Source organism: Somniosus microcephalus, chromosome 4 (assembly GCF_052327205.1).
Source record: "Somniosus microcephalus isolate GS21.2 chromosome 4, FLI_Smic_1.0, whole genome shotgun sequence".
Classification (NCBI taxonomy): domain Eukaryota; kingdom Metazoa; phylum Chordata; class Chondrichthyes; order Squaliformes; family Somniosidae; genus Somniosus; species Somniosus microcephalus.
Genome location: NC_140990.1, coordinates 30,208,080 through 30,229,073, shown reverse-complemented (window position 1 = coordinate 30,229,073; position 20,994 = coordinate 30,208,080). Strand labels below are relative to the sequence as shown.

General features: G+C 50.8%; 1 protein-coding gene and 1 pseudogene across 2 annotated transcripts in view; one reads left to right on the top strand and one right to left on the bottom strand.

Moving 5' to 3' along the window:
• The window catches only part of LOC147118521 (uncharacterized), a 96,790-nt gene that overhangs the window by 33,719 nt on the left and 42,077 nt on the right, over nt 1-20,994 (top strand). The gene's annotated exons all lie outside the window — the stretch shown is intronic.
• The window catches only part of LOC147118522 (uncharacterized), a 38,791-nt pseudogene continuing 32,585 nt past the window's right edge, over nt 14,789-20,994 (bottom strand).

Sequence of the window (20,994 nt, the reverse complement as noted above, 5' to 3'; positions counted from 1 at the left end):
TCCTGCATCTAGTCTGTCCAGACCTGACAGAATTTTATAGGTTTCGATGAGATCCCCTCTCAATCTTCTAAACTCCAGTGAGTATAAGCCCAATCGACACAATCTCTCCTCATACGTCATTCCTGCCATCCCAGGTATCAGCCTGGTGAATCTTCGCTGCACTCCCTCCATGGCAAGAACATCCTTCCTCAGGTAAGGTGACCAAAACTGCACACAATACTGAAGGTGCGGTCTCACCAAGGCCCTGTACAACTGTAGCAAGACATCCTTGTTCCTGTACTCGAACCCTCTTGCTACGAAGGCCAACATACCATTTGCCGCCTTAACCGCCTGCTGCACCTGCATGCTTACCTTCAGCGACTGGTGTACAATAACACCCAGATCTTTTTGCACTTCCCCTTCTCCCACGCTATTGCCATTCAGATAATAATCTGCCTTCCTGTTTTTGCCACCAAAGTGGATAACCTCAAATGTATCCACATTATAGTGCATTTGCCATGTTTCTGCCCAGTCACCCAACCTGTCCAAATCGTACTGGAGTTTCACGACATCCTCCTCACAGCTTACCCTCCCACCCAGCTTTGTGTCATCTGCAAATTTGGAGATATTACATCCAATTCCCTCGTCCAAATCATTAATATATATTGTGAACAGCTGGGGTCCTAGGACCGATCCTTGCGGTACCCCACTAGTCACTGCCTGCCACTCGGAAAACGACCTGTTTATTCCAGCTCTTTGCTTTCTGTCTGCCAATCAGTTCTCTATCCAAGTCAATACCTTGCCCCCAATCCCATGTGCCTTAATTTTGCCGCATTGCACTATTCAGTCACCTGCGAACTCATTTTTAATGTAGAAGCAAGTCATCCTCGGTTCCAAGGGACTGCCTAAGAAGAAGACACAAGACTCCAGCTGAGGCCAGAACCCGGCAGCTGTACAAAACCCTGGTTAGACCACACCTGGAGTACTGTGAGCAGTTCTGGGCACCACACCTTAGGAAGGATATATTGGCCTTGGAGGGAGTGCAGCGTAGGTTTACCAGAATGATACCTGGACTTCAAGGGTTAAGTTACGAGGAGAGATTACACAAATTAGGGTTGTATTCCCTGGAATTTAGAAGGTTAAGGTGTGATCTGATCGATGTTTTCAGGATAATAAGGGGAACCGATAGGGTAGATGGAGAGAAACTATTTCTGCTGGTTGGGGATTCTAGGACTGGGGGCATAGTCTAAAAATTATAGCCAGACCTTTCAGGGGTGAAATTAGGAAACACTTCTACACACAAAGGGTGGTAGAAGTTTGGAACTCTCTTCCGCAAATGGCAATTGATGCGAGATCAATTGTTAATTTTAAATCTGAGATTGATAGGTTTTTGTTACCCAAAGGTATTAAGGGATATGGGTCAAAGGCGGGTGTATGGAGTTAGGTCACAGATCAGCCATGATCTCATTGAATGGCGGAACAGGCTCGAGGGGCTGAATGGCCTCCTCCTGTCCTATGTTCCTAACTAGTGATTTGTAAAGGTTTAGTGTAACTTCCTTGTTTTTGTATTCAATGGCCCTATTTACAAAGCCAAGTATCCCATACGCTTTCTGAACCGCCTCACCAACTTGCCGTGGCACTTTCAAAGATTTGTGAATATGGACCCCCCAGGTCCCTCTGCTCTTGCACCCCCTCAAAATAGTCCCATTTAGATTATACGGCCTCTCCCTGTTGTTTCTCCCAAAGTGCATCACTTCTCACTTATCCTCATTAAATTTCATCTGCCTTGTGTCTGCTCATTTCACAGTCTGTCTCTGTCCTCCTGAAGTCTGCTACTACTATGCTCACTAGTTACTATGTTGCCAAGTTTTGTATCATCTGTAAACTTCAAACTTGTACACCAAAACCACGTCCAGTTCCTTTATATATAACAAGAAAAGCAATGGTCCTAATCCCAACCCCTGGGGGAACCCACTGCATACATCCCTCCAGTCAGAAAAACATCGCTCAACACTGCTCGCTTTCTCCTCTCCCTTAGCCAATTATACAAGTAGACTATCCTTTATCCAAAAACTTCGGGACCAGCCGTGTTTCGGTTTTCGGAGAATTTCGGATTTCGGAAGGTGGGTCGGCGGGGGTCCGCGGGGGGGTCGGCGGGGGGTCGTGCGCACGACTTACGCTGACGCGCAGCGTAAGTCATGCGCACGACCCCCCGCCGACGACCCCCGCCGGCCGCCGACCCCCCCGTGGACCCCCGCTGGCCCCGACCCCCGCGGACCCCCCCGCGGACCCCCGCCGGCGCGTGGACCCCCGCCGACCCCGACCCCCTCCGACTTACGGTCGGGGTCGGCGGGGATCCGCGGGGGGGTCTGCGGGGGTGTCGGCGGGGGGTCGTGCACACGACTTACGCTGACGCTCAGCGTAAGTCGGCGGGGGTTGGGGTCGGCGGGGGTCCGCGGGGGGGTCGGCGGGGGTCGGGGCCGGCGGGGGGGGTCGGGGCCGGCGGGGTTCCGTGGGGGGGTCCGCGGGGGTCGGCGGGGGTCAGGGCTGGCGGGGGTCCGCGGGGGGTCGTGCGCACGACTTACACTGGACTTACGCTGAATGAAAAAACCTTCGGTTTTTAAAGGGTTTCGGTTTTCGGAAGTTCGGATAAAGGGTAGTCTACCTGTATACCCAAATTACCATCAGCCCTTTAATTCCCTGTGCTTCTATTTTCCGAGTGAGTCTCTTGTGTGGTATTTTATCAAATGCCTTTTGAAAGTCCATATAAACAACATCTGCTACACTACCTTCATCAACCCTCTGTTACTTCATCAGAGAACTCAATCAGGTTAGCCAAACACGATTTACCTTTAACAAATCCATACTGGCTGCCCCTTATTAACCCATGCTTCTCCAAGTGAGAATGAATGTTGTCCTTGACACTCGTCTCTAGTCGTTCACCCACCACTGACATTAGACTGATTGGCCTGTAGTTACCAGGTTTATCCCTCTCCCCTTTTTTAAACAGGGGTGTAACATTTGCAATCCTCCAGTCCTCTGGCACCTTTCCCATATATCTGAGGGAGATTGAAAGATTGTGGTCGGAGCTTCTGCTATCTCCACCCTAGCTTCCCTCAGCAATCTAGGATGCATCGCATCTGGACCGGGTGACTTGTTAACTTTGAGTGATGACAGCCTATTTAGCACCTCCTTTCTATCTATTTTTATCCAATTTCTCTACTCCCCCCTCCTCTACTGCGACATTAACTTCATCCTCTTCTTTTGTGAAGACAGATGCTAAGTACTCATTCTGTACCTCAGCCACACCCTCTGCCTCCGTATGATGAGCTCCTATTTGGTCCCTAATCGGCCCCACCATTCCTTTAACTATCCTTTTATTTTTCAGATGTGTATAAAAGATTTTTGGGTTCCCTTTTACGTTACCCACTAATCTTTTCCCGTTCTCTCTCCCTTGTGTTAGCTGTGGCTCAGTGGGTAGCACACTTGCCTCTGAGTTAGAAGGTTGTGGGTTGTAGTCCCACTCCAGGGACTTGAGCACATAAATCTAGGCAGCCACTGCAGTGCTGAGGGAATGCTGCACTGTTGGAGGTGCCATCTTTCTGATGAGACTTTAAACTGAGGTCCCGTCTGCTCTCTCAGGTGGATGTCAAACATCCCATGGCACTATTTCAAAGAAGAGTAAGGGAGTTATCTTTTGTTCCTCGAGGTTTAACTGCTTTTATTCATGAATTTAAAAAGTCTTTATTAAAACCTGAGCCAGTGTGTTGTGAGACAAAGAGCCTTGTGTCCAGTAAGGGGAATAAAGGCCCACAGCCTCCCCTAGCCCCGGGCCCTGAACAAACTGGAGAAACTCGCTGTCCTGCGGATCAGACAATCAGCCGGTACTAGTCCCGCCGCCGGCTTGCTACTCCAGCCCCGTCCCGCTCGCTCGCTCCCCATTGGTCTGGAGCTCCCGTCAATCACCCGGGCAGTGTGAGCTGAGCATGCGTGGACCTTGGCAGCAGCTGCTGACACATCAAGTGAGAGAACTCAGGGAGCGGGTTCATGAACCCCGGGGGGACGCGGGCTGCTCGAACCCCGGGGGGACGCGGGCCGCTCACACCCCGAGCTCAGGGAGCGGGTTCATGAACCCCGGGGGGACGCGGGCCGCTCACACCCCGAGCTCAGGGAGCGGGTTCATGAACCCCGGGGGGACGCGGGCCGCTCACACCCCGAGCTCAGGGAGCGGGTTCATGAACCCCGGGGGGACGCGGGCCGCTCACACCCCGAGCTCAGGGAGCGGGTTCATGAACCCCGGGGGGACGCGGGCCGCTCACACCCCGAGCTCAGGGAGCGGGTTCATGAACCCCGGGGGGACGCGAGCCGCTCACACCTCGAGCTCGGGGAGCGGGTTCATGAACCCCGGGGGGACGCGGGACGCTCACACCCCGAGCGCAGGGAGCGGGTTCATGAACCCCGGGGGGACGCGGGCCGCTCACACCCTGAGCTCAGGGAGAGGGTTCATGAACCCCGGGGGGACGCGGGCCGCTCACACCCCGAGCTCAGGGAGCGGGTTCATGAACCCCGGGGGGACGCGGGCCACTCACACCCCGAGCTCAGGGAGCGAGTTCATGAACCCCGGGGGGACACCCCGAGCTCAGGGAGCGGGTTCATGAACCCTGGGCCGCTCACACCCCGAGCTCAGGGAGCGGGTTCATGAACCCCGGGGGGACGCGGGCCGCTCACACCCCGAGCTCAGGGAGCGGGTTCATGAACCCCGGGGGGACGCGGGCCGCTCACACCCCGAGCTCAGGGAGCGGGTTCATGAACCCCGGGGGGACGCGGGCCGCTCACACCCCGAGCTCAGGGAGCGGGTCCATGAACCCCGGGGGGACGCGGGCCGCTCACACCCCGAGCTCAGGGAGCGGGTTCATGAACCCCGGGGGGGAGGCGGGCCGCTCACACACCGAGCTCAGGGAGCGGGTTCATGAACCCCGGGGGGACGCGGGCCGCTCACACCCCGAGCTCAGGGAGCGGGTTCATGAACCCCGGGGGGACGCGGGCTGCTCACACCCCGAGCTCAGGGAGAGGGTTCATGAACCCCGGGGGGACGCGGGCCGCTCACACCCCGAGCTCAGGGAGCGGGTTCATGAACCCCGGGGGGACGCGGGCCGCTCACACCCCGAGCTCAGGGAGCGGGTTCATGAACCCCGGGGGGACGCGGGCCGCTCACACCCCGAGCTCAGGGAGCTGATTCATGAACCCCGGGGGGGGCGGGCTGCTCACACCCCGAGCTCAGGGAGCGGGTTCATGAACCCCGGGGGGACGCGGGACGCTCACACCCCGAGCTCAGGGAGCGGGTTCATGAACCCCGGGGGGACGGGGGCCGCTCACACCCCGGGCTCAGGGAGTGGGTTCATGAACCCCGGGGGGACGCGGGCCGCTCACACCCCGAGCTCAGGGAGAGGGTTCATGAACCCCGGGGGGACGCGGGCCGCTCACACCCCGAGCTCAGGGAGCTGATTCATGAACCCCGGGGGGACGTGGGCTGCTCACACCCCGAGCTCAGGGAGCGGGTTCATGAACCCCGGGGGGACGCGGGCTGCTCACACCCCGAGCTCAGGGAGCGGGTTCATGAACCCCGGGGGGACGCGGGCCGCTCACACCCCGAGCTCAGGGAGCTGGTTCATGAACCCCGGGGGGACGCGGGCCGCTCACACCCCGAGCTCAGGGAGCGGGTTCATGAACCCCGGGGGGACACGGGCCGCTCACACCCTGAGCTCAGGGAGCGGGTTCATGAACCCCGGGGGGACGCGGGACGCTCACACCCCGAGCTCAGGGAGCGGGTTCATGAACCCCGGGGGGACGCGGGCCGCTCACACCCCGAGCTCAGGGAGCGGGTTCATGAACCGCGGGAGGACGCGGGCCGCTCACACCCCGAGCTCGGGGAGCGGGTTCATGAACCGCGGGAGGACGTGGGCCGCTCACACCCCGAGCTCAGGGAGCGGGTTCATGAACCCCGGGGGGACGCGGGCCGCTCACACCCCGAGCTCAGGGAGCGGGTTCATGAACCCCGGGGGGACGCGGGCCGCTCACACCCCGAGCTCAGGGAGTGGGTTCATGAACCCCGGGCGGACGCGGGCCGCTCACACCCCGAGCTCAGGGAGCGGGTTCATGAACCCCGGGGGGACGCGGGCCGCTCACACCCCGAGCTCAGGGAGCGGGTTCATGAACCCCGGGGGGACGCGGGACGCTCACACCCCGAGCTCAGGGAGCGGGTTCATGAACCCCGGGGGGACGCGGACCTCTCACACCCCGAGCTCAGGGAGCGGGTTCATGAACCCCGGGGGGACGCGGGCCGCTCACACCCCGAGCTCAGGGAGTGGGTTCATGAACCCCGTGGGTGATGCGGGCTGCTCACACCCCGAGCTCAGGGAGCGGGTTCATGAACCCCGGGGAGGCTGCGAGATTCTCAGCAGCTCAGCTCTGCTCGGTGCTGTGTGAACGGGCTGGTCCACACCCCGGCTGCTCACAGGGATGCCAGTGCGGAGGGCCCAGTGCAGAAGGCCCAGGGTGGAAGACCCAGAGGAGTGTGTCCGAGGCGGGAGGCCCAGCACGGAGGACCCCAGGTGGGGCACCTAGGGCGGAGCGGCTGGTCGGCAGAAGCGGAGTCGGGAGATGCTGTGGGTGAGCATGCTGCACGGTTTCTAAAGGTGAAGAACGGTCTCCGGCCCGAATGAGTTCCAGCGGCCCCATCTGTGCTACGTTTGGTGGCAGCTGTGAGGCTTTGTTTCGGTGATGGGTTCGGGTTTGTGCGCCGCCATTTGGTGGAGGAAAGACAGACTGTTCCTATCTATAGTATGGTGCTTGAACAGCCATAAGATGGGAAACGAGAACGGGATAAAAGGAAAAAAGGAAAATAAAAGACAAAACAAGGTATATCAGCAAGGAATAACGAATGTCTTGATGGCTGGGTCCTGTGAGTGATAATAGCAAGAAGAAGGAAATTTGAGTACTGGTTTCCTCTTTTAAGGGATTTGAGAAAGTGGTCGGCTTCTTTTCTGTGGAAAGGCTGAAAACTGTGGATAAGGATTATGACATTATATGGTCGGATAACATCAAATGAAGACGAGGAGTTATTAGAGTGCGAATAGGACTGGCGTTGAACTGGTATTACTTGTTTTTGAAGAAGTTTCGGGTTCTGGTTAAAAGTAGTTTACTTGAAGTCTTAAGTGATTTTTTGATATGGTTGTGGGATTTTCTATATTGTGGTGTTATTTAGTGTTAAAGCCTTCCTTAATCGAATGAACGAATGCTCGAGTGAACACACGCATGCGGATACAAATATATGCACGCACGGCTACACAATGGAACTTACGTTCGACCGAATGAAGGGCCCGTTCTCCAGGATGGGGGCCACTCAGTGAGCTTGAGGCCTGACGGATGAACGAACGCACGCATGCGCACAGGTAGACAAATGATACGCACGCTTACACAATGGACCTTACATTCGACCGAATGAAGGGCCCTCGCTCCCCAGGTGAAAGTCGGCTTGGTGAGCGTGAAGCCTGCCGGACAGATTTCAAACATCAGTGTGACTGGAAAAGCACTGAGACACACACATCCGAGTGAGAGTGTTCCAGTGCACTGACTGTGGAAAGAGCTTTAACCAGTTACACTGCCTGAAAAAACATCGCACCGTTCACAGCGGAGAGAAACCATACTCGTGTTCTGTGTGTGGACGAGACTTCAACTGATCGTCCAACCTGGAGAGACACAAGGGCACCCGCACCATGGAGAAACTGGAAATGTGGGGATTGTCGGAAGGGATCCACTTACCCATCCCAGCTGGAAAGTCATCGGCGCACTCACACTGGGGAGAGGCCGTTCACCTGCTCTGAGTGTGGAAATGGATTTACGAATTCAACCCACCTGCTGAAACACCAGCGAGTTCACACTGGGGAGAGGCCGTTCACCTGCTCCGTGTGTGGAAAGGGATTCCCTTGGTCATCCCACCTGCTGAGACATCAGCGAGTTCACAAGTGGCTGCAGGGGTTGGATTCTGCTGCTTTTCCTGGTGTTAATCACATCCAGGACCGAACTATGTTCATTCTGACAGTTGGGGTTTGTTTCTGCTGATGTTAAACTCCAGCCCAGTTACAGGGTTATTAATATTCTGGATATATAGCTGATTGTGTTCTCGGGGCTGCAGTGTCCCTTTAACGACCACTGTCTGTGATCTGTCCGCTTAATTCAGGGACTCTCATCAGAAATTAGTTCACAATAAAATTATACATTTTACTTCAATCCTTTAATCTTTGGTACAATTCAGTGTCTGAAAGGATCAGCTGATTAACATCTCCAGTTACAAAGTGCTGATTAATCCTCGCTGACAATTCTTACTGACTTGCACATTACATACTGTGGCACCTCCATTATCCACCAGAAAGAAGGGGAATGGGAATTGGTGGAGAATCGAGAGTCCCCAAATGTTGCCCCTCCCGTCTGGTACAGCAATCCCTACGGCACGGGAATGGAGACAAGTCCAATCCAAATAACGGGCTGAGTTTAATCTTTCTGGGCCTGTGGAGTTGGTTTATATCAGACTAAGGAGATTGGTGTCAGTGACTGTGGGGCTGGTTTATATCAGACAGGAGGAGATTGGTGTCGATGATGGGCTGGTTTATATCAGACAGGAGGAGATTGGTGTCGATGATGGGCTGGTTTATATCAGACAGGAGGAGATTGGTGTCGATGATGGGCTGGTTTATATCAGACAGGAGGAGATTGGTGTCGATGATGGGCTGGTTTATATCAGACAGGAGGAGATTGGTGTCGATGATGGGTTGGTTTATATCAGACGGGAGGAGATTGGTGTCAGTGACTGTGGGGTTGGTTTATATCAGACGGGAGGAGATTGGTGTCAGTGACTGGGCTTGGTTTATATCAGACAGGAGGAGATTGGTGTCAGTGACTGTGGGGTTGGTTTATATCAGACAGGAGAATATTGGTGCCCTTGAGAAGGTGGTGGTGAGCCGCCTTCTTGAACCGCTGCAGTCCGTGTGGTGAAGGTGCTCCCACAGAGCTGTTAGGGAGGGAGTTCCAGGATTTTGACCCAGCGACGATGAAGGATCGGCGATATATTTCCATGTCGGGATGGTGTGTGACTTGGAGGGGAGCTTGGAGGTGGTGGTGTTCCCCTGTGCCTGCTGCCCTCGTCCCTCCCGGTGGTGGAGGTGGCGGGTTTGGGAGGTGCTGCCGAAGAAGCCTTGGCGAGTTGCTGCAGCGCCTCTTGTCGATCAGAGGGTCTCAACCGGGGTCCGTGAGAAGGTTTCAAGGGGTGGGCCCAGAAACTCTCTCCCTCTTTCATTCTTTCTCCCACAAGCAGCCCTCACACCGGGCGTCGGTTCAGTTCCCATTGAGCAGCCGCGGGGGAAGCGATGTGGGGCGCGATGGGGCCAAGGCTGCGGAAGCCGCCCCTCACTCGCTGACAATTGGGTTGATCCAGATTCCCATCATCTCCATCCAGCCTGTTGCCCCCATCTCCCCCCTTCCCCCCTACAAATCCAGGCTGGGGTTTATTGGAGGGTGGGGCCATTCCCAATTCCAGGAGCCCAGCCCGTTGACCACCTTCTCCCACTGGAACAGGAGCAGTGCGCAGGCGCAGTTTGTGGGACCCGCAGCTCCAGTCGCCGCTCGCCCTCACACCAGGTGGCGCCACTGAGCAGGACAGCCCGCGGCCCCGGGGATTGGTCCTGTCAATCAAAAGCCAGCAGCCAATCCGCTTGGCCCAAGTCCCGCCTCCAACCGCCCTCCATTGTTGGGGCGAAATTCAAAGCGCCGCGAGCGGGAGCTCAAACTGTCAATCAAAGGCCAGCCCCACCCACTGAACCCTGCTCACTCTCCGATTGGTGGCTGCCAGGGTGGGCGGGGCGATAAAGGGCCAATCAGTGCACTCTCCGCCTGGGAACTGGGCTTTGCTCAGGTGAGCAGATCACGTGGGCTGGAAGGAAGGCGGCCACAAGGCAGCTTGTGAGGTCACCGGGCCTCTTGTATTGGAGAATCAAGGAGGAGGGAGTTCAAAACATACTATTACCGCAATTAATCGGCAAATAACTATTTATTTCAAAAAATAAAGCATAGTGATTTGAAATGGAAAGACTTGCATTTTTCGAGAGGCTTCTGTGATCTCAGGATTTCTCAAAGTGCTTTGCAGACAATGAATACTTGTGTTGTGTTACAGGGGGTCCGGGGAATTGTTATAACATAGGATGGGCCTCAGAGAACCCCTCATCTACACTGTCCCATCAAACACTCCCAGGGCAGGTACAGCACGGGTTAGATACAGAGTAAAGCTCCCTCTACACTGTCCCATGAGACACTCCCAGGGCAGGTACAGCACGGGTTAGATACAGAGTAAAGCTCGCTCTACACTGTCCCATCAAACACTCCCAGGGCAGGTAAAGGGACGTGTTACCAATACCTGCCCTGGATACCAAGGCTCAGAGAGGCACTCTGGATGCTATGAGGAGCTGAGACTTGTCCATGAGAGTAACTGAAGGTATGAGAACTGAAATAATCTAGAGTAATGATCGGGTGTTAGTCGTGTTCAGTGGGAGCACTCTCTCTCTCTCTCTCTCTCTGTGTCTCAGTGGGAGCACTCTCTCTCTCTCTCTCTCTGTGTCTCAGTGGGAGCACTCTCTCTCTCGCTCTCTCTCTCTGTGTCTCAGTGGGAGCACTCTCTCTCGCTCTCGCTCTCTCTGTGTGTCTCAGTGGGAGCACTCTCTCTCTCTCTCGCTCTCGCTCTCTGTGTGTCAGTGGGAGCACTCTCTCTCTCTCTCTCGCTCTCGCTCTCTCTGTGTGTCTCAGTGGGAGCACTCTCTCTCTCTCGCTCTCTCTCTCTCTGTGTGTCAGTGGGAGCACTCTCTTTCTCTCTCTCTTTGTGTCTCAGTGGGAGTACTCTCGCTCTCTCTCTCTCTGTCTCAGTGGGAGCACTCAAATTCAAATTCAAATTCAAATTCAAATGCTTTATTGGCATGAAAGTTTACAGAGAACCATATTGCCAAAGCTTACATAGCAAAAAGGTACATTTTCAAACATTCTGTAGGTGTCAGTCGATTTGACATTTGTTGGGTACATACAATATTACTTTTAAACAATATTAATTTTAAACAGTCTTTGTACTTCATTTGGTACGTTCAATATTAATTTTAAACAGTCTTAATTTTAAACAGTCCTCAGGTTGTGACATGTTGTTACATATTTGGCCCCAAGGTATGGTCTGTCTCCTTCTCCCAGGACTAATCTCAATTTTGACAGGTCATCCAATTCCTTGAAATCTGGGGTTGTTTGGCTTAGCTTGTTGAATAATATGTTTCTTGATGTAATTTTTCGCATTTTAGGAGGAAATGCATTTCTGTTTCAACCTCGCCGGCCAGACATTGATCGCATATTCTATTCTCTCTAGGCTGCCAGGATTTCTTGTATCTGCCTTTTTCAATTTCCAGTTGGTGGTCGCTTAGTCTGTACCTGGTGAGGGTCTGTCTCTGTTTTGTGTCTCTGATGGTCGTGAGGTAGTCTGCCAGTTTATATTCTCTTTTTAGGGCCCGGTAACATTCTAATCTGCTTTGGCTTTCGGTTATTTTGTTCCAATGTTCCAGGTAGGTTTCTTTGCATTGTTTAATGATTTGGTTCACTCGGATTGGTGTTTGGACGGCTGTGTTGGTCTGGGGCTGGTCAGGGTCTGGCTGAGTACTTAGTTTCAGTAGCAGCTGACTCAGGGGACTCTTTTCTGGGTTTAGCTCTTGGGTCTGAAAGGCTTTGAAATGAAGGGTGTCTGGGGAGCTGGATTTGAGGTGATTTAGGAAGTTTAGTGCTCGTTTTTGGATGTTTATTATCAGTGGGTATCTGCCTAGTTCGGCTCTGCATGCATTTGTTGGCGTTTTTCTTTGGATGCGAAGGATGCTTCGGCAGAATTCTGCATGTAGGGCTTCTATTGTGTGTTTTTCCCATTTAGTGTAGCTTTGGTGATTTAGCGGGCCCCATACTTCACTACCGTACAGTGCAATGGGCAGGATTATGCTGTCAAATATTTTGAGCCAGATTTTGATTGGGATTTGGATGTTGTAGAATTTTCTTTTTATTGCATATAGGGCTCTTCGGGCTTTTTCTTTTAGTGCATTCACTGCTATGTTGAAGCTCCCTGATGCTGTAATAGTTAGACCAAGGTAGGTGTAGCTCATAGTGTGTCCTATAGTGGTATCACTGAGGGTAAACTGGTATTTGTTTTCCTGACATCTGGGCCTTTTTTGAAAAATCATGATGTTGGTTTTTTTTAGATTTACTGTTAGAGCCCAATTTTGGCAGTATTTGTCGAGTAGGTCTAGTTGTTGCTGTAATCCCTGTTCTGTGGGAGACAGCAGAACCAGGTCGTCCGCATAGAACAGGGATTTCACTTCTCCATCCAGGAGACGGAGACCTGATGACAGCCTTTGCTCCAGCATGTCTGCTAATTCATTTATGTATATGTTGAACAGGGTCGGGCTCAAATTGCAGCCCTGCCGGACGCCTCTTCTCTGGGTGAAGAAATCGGTGCGTTTGTCTCCAATTTTGACCCCGCATTTGTTTTTCAGATACATTGATTTAATAAGGTCATAGACTTTGCCCCCTATTCCACACTGAAGAAGTTTATAATAGAGCCCTTCGTGCCATATAGAGTCAAAGGCTTTCTTGAAGTCGATGAAACAGGCGAATATTTTCCCATTTTTTGTTTGGTGTATATGTTTTTCAATGAGGGTGTGAAGGGTATAGATATGGTCGGCGGTGCGGTGTTTTGGAAGAAAGCCTATTTGTTTTTTTCTGAGGATATTATGTTTGTTAAGAAAATCAAGTAATCTACTATTTAGAATACTGCAGAATAACTTTCCTAGACAACTGTTGACACAGATGCCGTGGTAGTTATTTGGGTCTGATTTGTTTCCACTTTTATATATGGGGGAGATTAGTCCTTGGCACCAGATATCGGGAAAACAGCCTGAACGTAATATGATGTTGAATAATTTGAGTACCACACCCTGCATCTCCATATTGCTGAACTTGAGCATTTCATTTTTGATGTTGTCTGGGCCACAGGCTTTCTCTCTGTGTGTCAGTGGGAGCACTCTCTCTCTCTCTCTCTCTCTCTCTCTCTCTCTGTGTGTGTGTCTCAGTGGGAGCACTCTCTCTCTCTCTCGCTCTCTCTCTCTCTCTGTGTGTCAGTGGGAGCACTCTCTCTCTCTCTCTCTCTCTCTGTGTCTCAGTGGGAGCACTCTCTCTCTCTCTCTCGCTCTCGCTCTCTCTCTCTCTCTCTCTCTGTGTGTCAGTGGGAGCACTCTCTCTCTCTCTCTCTCTGTGTGTCTCAGTGGGAGCACTCTCTCTCTCTCTCTCTCTCTCTGTGTGTGTCTCAGTGGGAGCACTCTCTCTCTCTCTCTCTCTCTCTCTGTGTGTGTCTCAGTGGGAGCACTCTCTCTCGCTCTCTCTCTCTCTCTCTCTGTGTGTCAGTGGGAGCACTCTCTCTCTCTCTCTCTCTCTCTCTGTGTGTGTCTCAGTGGGAGCACTCTCTCTCTCTCGCTCTCTCTCTCTCTCTCTCTCTGTGTGTCAGTGGGAGCACTCTCTCTCTCTCTCTCTGTGTGTGTCTCAGTGGGAGCACTCTCTCTCTCTCTCTCTCGCTCTCTCTCTCTCTGTGTGTCAGTGGGAGCACTCTCTCTCTCTCTCTCTCTGTGTGTGTCTCAGTGGGAGCACTCTCTCTCTCGCTCTCTCTCTCTCTCTCTCTGTCTCAGTGGGAGCACTCTCTCTCTCTCTCTCTCTGTGTGTGTCTCAGTGGGAGCACTCTCTCTCTCTCGCTCTCTCTCTCTCTCTCTCTCTCTGTCTCAGTGGGAGCACTCTCTCTCGCTCTCGCTCTCTCTCTCTTGTCTCTGAGTCAGGAGGTTGTGGGATCTAGTCCACCTCCAGAGACTTGAGAACAAAATCTAGGCCGACACTCCAATGCTGTACTGAGGGAGCATGAGACGTTCAAGCGAGGCCCCATCTGCCCTCTCAAGTGGACGTAAAAGATCGGATATAAAAGCAAAATACTGCAGATGCTGGAAATCTGAAATAAAAGCAGAAAATGCTGGAAATACTCAGCAGGTCAGGCAGCATCTGTGAAGAGAGAAACAGAGTTAACGTTTCAGCTCGATGACCTTTTATCAGAACTGGGGTCATCGACCTGAAACGTTAACCCTGTTTCTCGCCCCACAGATGCTGCCTGACCTGCTGAGTATTTCCAGCATTTTCTATTTTTATAAAAGATCCCATGATGTTATTTCGAAGAGCAGGGGAGTTCTCCCTGGAGTCCTGGCCAACATTTCTCCCTGAACCAACATCACTAAAACAGATCATCTGGTCATCATCACATTGCTGTCTGTGGGATCTTGTTTGCTGCTGCATTTCCTACATTACAACAGTGACTGCTCTTCAAAAGTACTTCATTGGCTGTAAAGTGCTTTGGGATTTCCTGAAGTTGTGAAAGGTGCTGTATGACTACAAGTCTTTCTTTAACAAAAGAGAAAAGGCCCAGAATGGAGCAGTCGGTAACAGGACATCAATTAGTCTCCTCTTATCTTAGAGACGCCAAGGACTCGATACAAAGTGTGTTTGAAACAAAGCAGATTTATTTGACTTACTTCCAGAATATTAAACTCCAGCCCAATTAGAGGGGTTTCTAACATCAGCAGAAACAAACCCCAACTGTCAGAATGAGCATGGTTCAGTCCTGGATGTGATTAACAGCAGAATCCAACCCCTGCAGTCACTTGTGAACTCGCTGGTGTCTCAGCAGGTGGGATCAACGAGTGAATCCCTTCCCACACACGGAGCAGGTGAATGGCCTCTCCACAGTGTGAACTCGCTGGTGTCTCAGCAGACTGGAGGGCCGAGTGAATCCCTTCCCACACACGGAGCAGGTGACTGGCCTCGCCCCAGTGTGAGTGCGCTGGTGTCTCAGCAGGTTGGAGCGCTCAGTGAATCCCTTCCCACACACTGAGCAGGTGAACGGCCTCTCCCTAGAGTGAACTCGCTGGTGTGCCAGCAGACTGATGTTCTGAGTGAATCCCTTACCACACACTGAGCAGGTGAACAGTCTCTCCCCGGTGTGAACTTGCTAGTGTGTCAGTAGGTGGGATGAATTCGTGAATCCCTTCCCACACACGGAGCAGGTGAACGGTCTCTCCCCAGTGTGAACTCGCTGGTGTGTCAGAAAGGTGGTTGAATTTGTGAATCCTTTTCCACACTCAGAGCAGGTGAACGGCCTCTCCCCAGAATGAATTCGCTGGTGTGTCAGTAGATCCCTTTTGCTTTTAAAGCTTTTCTCACAGTCAGAACATTTAAAAGGTCTCATGATTGTGTGAACAAGTTGGTGTCTCAGTAGCTGGGATGACTGAGTGAGTTCCTTCCCACACACGGAGCAGGTGAACGGCCTCTCCCCAGTGTGAATTTGCTGGTGTGTCAGCAGGTCACTTGACTGAGTGAATCCATTCCCACACACTAAGCAGGTGAACGGTCTCTCCCCGGTGTGACTGCATCGATGAGTTTCCAGCTGATATGGGTAATCAAATCCTTTCCCACAGCCCCCACATTTCCACGGTTTCTCCCCGGTGTGACTGCGCTTGTGTTTCGCCAGGCCAGAGGATCGACTGAATCCTCGTCCACACACAGAACACGCGTACGGTTTCTCCACACTGTGAATGGTGCTTTTTGCTTCCATGTTATGTTTGATGATATTCAGGTCCCGATGAATAGAGTGACTCTGTCAGATCTTGATGGGATGTTTGAGTTAAATATCCTGTCTACAAATCCTGCCCTTCGAATACCCTGTAAAATGAATATAAAACAAGAAAAAGGGAGCGTGAGAGAACCCACAAAAACACAAAGACAGGTTGTGAAATTGAGCTCAATGAATCTGGGAATTTGTGGGCCCGGTACTAGAAAAAAAGTAACGATGAAAGCTGCTGGATTGTTGTAAAATCCCAACTGGTTCACTAATGTCCCTCAGGGATATGGGGATCGGGCGGGAAAGTCAAGCTGAGGTCGAAGATCAGTCATGATCTTATTGAATGGCGGAGCAGGCTCGAGGGGCCGTATGGCCTACTCCTGCTCCTAATTCTTGTGTTCTTATGGAAGGGAACCTGCCACCCTACCTGTCCCATGACTTCTACCACCCAGAAGGAAAAAAGTAGCAGCTCCATGGGAACACCATCATCTGCAAGTCACACACCATCCTGACTTAGACATATACATATATGCCTATCTTTCCTCCACCAATATGGCGGCGCCTAACCCGGGCCTGTCACCGAGAAAAAGCCTCACCGCTGCTGTCCAGCAGAATACATTCGGCCGCTGGATCTCATTCGGGCCTCAGGCCATTCTCCAACTTTATAAACCCTGCGGCGCGACCTAACCGCAATTTATTCATTTTTTCTTTTGGGGTTCATTAATCTTTTATTTAAATCTGGTGGTACTTGTTACAATTCATCAATTACATGATAAATCCATTACATTCATTAACCACAATAAGGCTAAGCCTTAGAAGAAACAGCTTTAGGATTAACAGTACAAATACAATAATAAATTTTTCCAGATGAAACCAATGTCAACAATACAGGTACCCATAGTAAAAAACAATACATACCAGTCCTACTGGCAATCTAGTAACTCTTCATTTTTGCTTGGTATAACCTGTTGTCCATTTTTTTAAATTTTAACATTCAAGTGCAACAGTACTTATACAACTCAACAGTTACATAGTAAATCCATTACATTCATTGACCAATTATGGCCAACAATATAAATACAACAATAAATTTTACAGGTAAATCAATAATGTTTACAGTACAAACTGCAACTATTTAATAAACCAAGAATCCGTACACGCCAGTCCAACTGGCATCGTTCAATCATTCAGTCAATCATTCCTCCATTTGTTCGCTCAAGCGTAAGTTCCATGTGCATGACTGTGCACATGTGTGCCGTTTCTATCTGCGTGCATGCCTATGTGTTCGTTCATCTGTCCGGCAAACCACAGTTTATTAATCTCCCGACTCCGCTCCCGCCGACATGCAGCTCCACCCGGCGACCGCGCGAGGCTTTCTTTGTAAAGTCGGTGAGGGACACGTGACCCAGGCCCATGGCCTGATTGACAGGAGCTTCCGACCAATAGGCAGTGAGCGGGGCGGGGCTGGAGGAGCGAGCCGGCGGTGGGTCCTCCATCAAATCGGGGAGCCCAAGGGGCGGGACTCGCGCTGGCTGATTGTCTGATCCGCAGGGCAGCGCGTTTCTCCAGTCCCTTGTTCAGGGCCCGGGGCCAGGGGAGGCTGTGGGCCTTTATTCCCCTTATTGGACACAAGGCTCTTTGTCTCACAACACACTGGCTCAGGTTTCAATAGAGACTTTTTAAATTCATGAATAAAAGCAGATAAACCCCGTGCTTCTGTAGAACAAACTTTTTAATATTTGGGAGTAAAAGTACAAGTTTTTTTCCCTCTGGGGAATTTATTATTAGTTTCAGGAAACAACAACAACCACTTGTATTTATAAAGCGCCTTTAATGTAGTAAAACGTCCCAAGGCTCTTCACAGGAGTGTTATAAAACAAAAATTGACACCGAGCCACATAAGAAGATATTCGGGCAGGTGACCAAAAGCTTGGTCAAAGGGGTAGGTTTTAAGGAGCACCTTAAAGAAGGAGAGAGAGGTAGAGAGATGGAGAGGTTTAGGGAAGGAATTCCAGAGCTCAGGGCCCAGGCAACTGAAGGCACGGCCGCCAATGGTGGAGCGATTAAAATCGGGGATGCTCAAGAGGCCGGAATTAGAGGAGCGCAGATATCTCAGAAGGTTGTCGGGGCTGGAAGAGATTACAAAGATAGGGAGGGGCCAGGCCACGGAGGGATTTGAAAACAAGGATGAGAATTTTAAGGATTGGACACTTGAGGAAAAGCAGGGAGTGGGGGAGGGTCAAGCCCTTATGGGACAGGGTCGTTAATTCTGTTCTGCGACAGTTACTGGGACAGACTGTATCTTCCCCTCTCCAACACACAGGGATTTGTGGTAGTTAAAGGGACAGTGATTCTCCTTGTTCTGCGAGATTGTAATTAAAGGGACACTACTCTGAGATGGCTGCGAACTTTTAGTGTCACCAGCCTTTCTAAAACATCTTCCTTTCTTTGAAGATCTGTGTGAATTCGCTGGTGACTCAGCAGGTTGGATGAACTCTGAAACCTCTTTACACAGTCAGAACATTTAAAGGGTCTCTCATCGGTTCTGGGGCAGGAGGGATCTGGTTAACAGTGATCACAATATCATTAGGTTTAAAGTATTTATGGAAAGGGACAAAATAAAATCAATGGTGAAAATACCCAGCTGGCAGAGAGCCAATTTCAGTGATTTGAGAAGGGATCGAGCACAGGTGGACTGGAAAAAAGATTGTCCAGGAAAACAGTTAATGGCCAATGGCAGGCCTTCAAGGCTGAGACAGTTCAGGTACAAACCAAGCAAAATCCCATAAGGAGGAAAGATGGGGCATCCAAAGCTCGGGCTCCCTGGATGAGAAAGGATATCGAGGTTAGAATAAAACAGAGAAAGGAGGTTTAGGTACAGAATACAGTCAAAAACCAGGCAGAATACAGAGAGTGCGGGGGAATTGAAACAGGATGTAAGAAGGGCAAAGAGACAATATGAGAAAAGATTAGCGGGTAACATAAAAGAGAACCCAAAAATCTTCTATAAACATATGAAAAGTAAAAGGATAGTTAAAGGAATGGTGGGGCCGATTAGGGACCAAATAGGAGCTCATCATACGGAGGCAGAGGGCGTGGCTGAGGTACTGAATGAGTACTTAGCATCTGTCTTCACAAAAGGAGAGGATGAAGTTAATGTCGCAGTAGAGGAGGGGGGAGTAGAGAAATTGGATAAAAATAGACAGAAAGGAGGTGCTAAATAGGTTGTCATCACTGAAAGTTAACAAGTCACCCGGTCCAGATGCGATGCATCCTAGATTGCTGAGGGAAGCTAGGGTGGAGACAGCAGAAGCTCTGACCACAATCTTTCAATCTCCCTCAGATATATGGGAGTGGTGCCAGAAGACTGGAGGATTGCAAATGTTACACCCCTGTTTAAAAAAGGGGAGAGGAATAAACCTGGTAACTACAGGCCAATCAGTCTAATGTCAGTGGTGGGTGAACGACTAGAGGCCATTGTCAAGGACAAAATTAATTCTCACTTGGAGAAGCATGGGTTAATAAGGGGCAACCAGTATGGATTTGTTAAAGGTAAATCATGTCTGACTAACCTGATTGAGTTCTTTGATGAAGTAACAGAGGGTTGATGAAGGTAGTGCAGTAGATGTATATATGGACTTTCAAAAGGCATTTGATAAAGTACCACACAAGAGACTTACTCGGAAAATAGAAGCACAGGGAATTAAAGGGCTGATGGTAATTTGGGTATAATTGGCTAAGGGAGAGGAGGCAGTGAGCAGTACTGAGGAATGTTTTTCTGACTGGAGGGAAGTATGCAGTGGGGTCCCCCAGGGGTCAGGATTAGGACCACTGTTTTTCTTGTTATATATAACTGACCTGGACTTGGGTATAGGTGTACAATTTCAAAGATTATGGATGATACAAAACTTGGCAATGTAGTAAATAGTGAGCATAGTAGTAGCAGACTTCAGAAGGACAGAGACAGACTGTGAAATGAGCAGACACAAGGCAGATGAAATTAAATGAGGATAAGTGAGAAGTGATGCACTTTGGGAGAAACAACAGGGAGAGGCCGTATAATCTAAATGGGACTATTTTGAGGGGGTGCAAGAGCAGAGGGACCTGGGGGTCCATATTCACAAATCTTTGAAAGTGCCACGGCAAGTTGGTGAGGCGGTTCAGAAAGCGTATGGGATACTTGGCTTTGTAAATAGGGCCATTGAATACAAAAACAAGGAAGTTAAACTAAACATTTACAAATCACTAGTTAGGAACATAGGACAGGAGGAGGCCATTCAGCCCCTCGAGCCTGTTCCGCCATTCAATGAGATCATGGCTGATCTGCGACCTAACTCCATACACCCGCCTTTGGCCCATGTCCCTTAATACCTTTGGGTAACAAAAACCTATCAATCTCAGATTGAAAATTAACAATTGATCTCGCATCAATTGCCGTTTGCGGAAGAGAGTTCCAAACTTCTACCACCCTTTGTGTGTAGAAGTGTTTCCTAATTTCACTCCTGAAAGGTCTGGCTCTAATTTTTAGACGATGCCCCCAGTCCTAGAATCCCCAACCAGCGGAAATAGTTTCTCTCTATCTACCCTATCGGTTCCCCTTAATATCCTGAAAACTTCGATCAGATCACACCTTAACCTTCTAAATTCCAGGGAATACAACCCTAATTTGTGTAATCTCTCCCCGTAACTTAACCGTTGAAGTCTGGATATCATTCTGGTAAACGTACGCTGCACTCCCTCCAAGGCCAATATATCCTTCCTAAGGTGTGGTGCCCAGAACTGCTCACAGTGCTCCAGGTGTGGCCTAACCAGGGTTTTGTGCAGCTGCAGGGTTTTGGCCTCAGCTGGAGTCTTGTGTATAATTCTGGGCACCACACTTTAGGAAGGATGTCAAGGCCTTGGAGAGGGTGAAGAGGAGGTTGACCAGGATGGTACCAGGGATGAGGGACTTCAGTTATGTGGAGAGTTTGGAGAAGTTGGGATTGTTCCCCTTAGAGCAGAGAAGGTTAAGAGGAGACCTAATAGAGGTGTTCAAAATGATGAGGGGTTTTGATCGAGCAAGTAGGGAGAAACTGTTCACTCTGGCAAGTGGGTCGGTAACCAAAGGTCACAGATTTAAAATAGTTGCTAAAGGAACTAGAGGGGAAATGAGGAGAATTGTTTTCACACAGAGGGTTGTTAAGATCTGGAACGCACCATCTGAAAGGATGCTGGAATCAGGTTCCACAGGAACTTTCAAACAGTAA